The 2846-nt window shown below is 42.3% G+C and overlaps 1 protein-coding gene across 2 annotated transcripts in view; it reads left to right on the top strand.

Annotated features, from left to right (window-relative positions):
* MALT1 (MALT1 paracaspase) overlaps positions 1 to 2846 on the top strand; it is a 66438-nt gene that overhangs the window by 22345 nt on the left and 41247 nt on the right. The gene's annotated exons all lie outside the window — the stretch shown is intronic.

Below are 2846 nucleotides of genomic sequence, written 5' to 3'. Positions count from 1 at the left end.
TGGGGGAGTCCCTGTTCCCCCGAGCACCGCCAGGAGTGACCAGGAATAACGGTCACAAGCTGGCAGAGGGTAGGTTTAGGTTAGATATCAGGAGCCGCTATTTCACAGTCAGGGCGGCTAGCTTCCAAGAGAAGTGGTGCAGGCTCCTACCCTGGGGGTGTTTAAGAGGAGGTTAGATGAACATCTTGCTGGGGTCGATTGACCCCAGTACTCTTTCCTGCCATGGCAGGGGTTCGGACTCGATGATCTGTTCAGGTCCCTTCCGACCCTAGAAACTATGAAACTATGGAAGGTTCTGAATCAATTTGGAGAAATTAAAGAGTCCTTTGATTTGAGTCAGATTTGGAGATTCAGGCACCGAATTGGGCTGAATATCTGCTGAATTGAATCAGGGACTGAAGCTTCACACAGCCCTAATATGCATGTCAAGCATCTGAGAAACTAACAAAATCATAAAAGCAATCTAACTAGAAATATCTTCCCTGACAATTGTGCGGGATTCACCTCTTGTCAAAAAACAGAATTTCTACCCTGTGGGATATTCAAAGACTACAATGTGTTGTTTCATCCTAGATTTGGGAAAAAATCAAGTGACACTATAAAAAAGGCTGAAATGAAACACTTTGACCTTGAGTAAAATGAAATGTTTCATTAATTCCATATAAAAAAATGTAAGTGCTGCATTCTCGTAAAACATTTCTGTTTTGTCCAGTCAATTATATCTAATGGGGCACTGCTTTGTTGGGAAATTTTTAAGGCAGCGGTGTTGTTTTTGTACCATTTGAAATCATAATTCTATGTGCTCTGTAATTATTCAGAGGTGTAACTGGTTTCTGTTTTAGGGCAGCAAGGAGTAGTTGCTGCTGCGAGGGAAGGTGTTAGCATGGCCAACAGCTGTGCGTTAACACAGTATCGTTGGGTAACTGAACCCTTTCTCACCCTCCTACTGCAGCCACTACAATTCCCGTTCTGAGCAGCAGTGTGAAACACTGACTTCGACGGTGAGAAAAATGGCTGCGGAACATGCGAGAGGGCACCCAGAGGGGACAAATTTTGCTTTCCTCTGACGATCACCTTTAAAGACTGAGGTTGGAGGGCCTGACTTAATACCTCAAACATGCAGCTTAGTCAGAGCTTCCACATTTATTTTTTTCTCTCACCCTATCTCTGTGGGACTGTGACAGTGCTCATGTACTTGTGCGCATTACAACCTGCTGTACATGCTGTGATGCTCGGATGCTGGGGAAAGGGGGAGTCAGGAACAAAGGGAGACCAACATATTGTTGTCAGCCCTTAATCCTCATATCACTGACATCATTGACAGGCCCAAGGCCAACATACACAACTACATATTCTGGACCTTTAGTACATACATGAGTGACTAATAGCCAAGCTGAAAGCTTTGTACAATGTATACTTTCCAGGAAAGTCTGCACTTTATAGTAATGGTACCACACATCCTATGCACGTTTTAAATTTTTTCAATGAAGTAACTACTGTGTGTATAGTAGGAATATTTTAGCCTAAATATTGTAGTTTTTGCATTATTGTAACTAATCCACTTGGGGATATGCATTAGTTATCTTTCAGAAATGCTGTCATGTCTAGCAGTTAGATGAAGAGGCAGTGACTTGGTTACCATAAAGCATGTTTTGTTGTATAGAAAATCTTTTCACTCTTTACATATATTAGGCATCACACTTCATTTTTAGAATTAGAGAAGCAGTGACTTTCTGTAGGGGAGTAAGGAGAGTAGTGATGGGACAGTTAATGCATTCACACTCCTGAAGACAGGTCATGGGGCTACAGTGCAGTCTTCTACAGCCATGATTCTTAGTAGCTGTTGCTATCTAGTTGGTCCCATTGCAGGAATTAGTATTTTGAACCTGGGGTAAGCGATGTCTGTCCCACCCTGTAGTCCAGCTGACAGGTGTAAGTGGTACAAAACAGACTTGTGTACTCTCTTCTGGGTTAACTTCCATCCGTACACGTGAAAGAAGGAGGGGAAAAAACCTGCTTACGCAAAAGTGGGAAATGTAATATTCATTGAAACCACTTTGTGCGTGTCTGCACATGCATGTGCGTACACATGTACCACTTCAATTAAACTTATGATGACTAATTTTAGGAATGTACAGTAAGAATGTGAGCAGGAATTCATTTTTTATATGTCTTCCCAGAAAAGAACATTAAAATGTGTCATCTATGTACACTCATTTAAAAATGAGGCATCTCATTTCATCTGTGGATGGAGTAATATATACAGTGTGTTATATAATTAGCCAGAAATCTTTTCAAATGATCTGAAGGGCTGAAAGGCTTAAGCCTCACTAAATCCTTGATTGTTGTTAGGCAGTAGTAGTGAACAGGATGACTCTTCACTGCCTGGTCCAGAGGTTGCACTTCTTTCTCTTAAATCCTCCTCTTAGAGTGACAAGAGTAGGAATAACTGAGATTGAGTGCCATACACTCCATGGAGCTATCCCTCTCTAAATCATTTTGGAAACTGAAGATTTACTCTTAGTGTAATGGCACACAATGATTATGCATCTGGCAGTGAGCATGTTACCCAGAATCCTCATTGACTACCTTTTTAAGTTTCAGTTGTAGGTCACAATTTTGGCTTGGACTCAACCCCGTAAATATCTTAATACTTGGCCTGTGCGAAGCGGCTAGGATTCATAGTTAGTTTCATAGTTTCTAGGGTCGGAAGGGACCTGAGCAGTCCGATCCCCTGCCATGGCAGGAAAGAATACGGGGGTCAAACGACCCCAGCAAGATGTTCATCTAACCTCCTCTTAAACACCCCCAGGGTAGGAGCCTGCACCACTTCTCTTGGAAGCTGG

The sequence above is a fragment of the Crocodylus porosus genome, unplaced genomic scaffold (genome assembly GCF_001723895.1).
Source record: "Crocodylus porosus isolate Cpor-Errol unplaced genomic scaffold, CroPor_comp1, whole genome shotgun sequence".
Taxonomy (NCBI): domain Eukaryota; kingdom Metazoa; phylum Chordata; order Crocodylia; family Crocodylidae; genus Crocodylus; species Crocodylus porosus.
The sequence above is the reverse complement of the archived record's forward strand: the minus strand, read 5'-3'. Positions and strand labels throughout refer to the sequence as shown.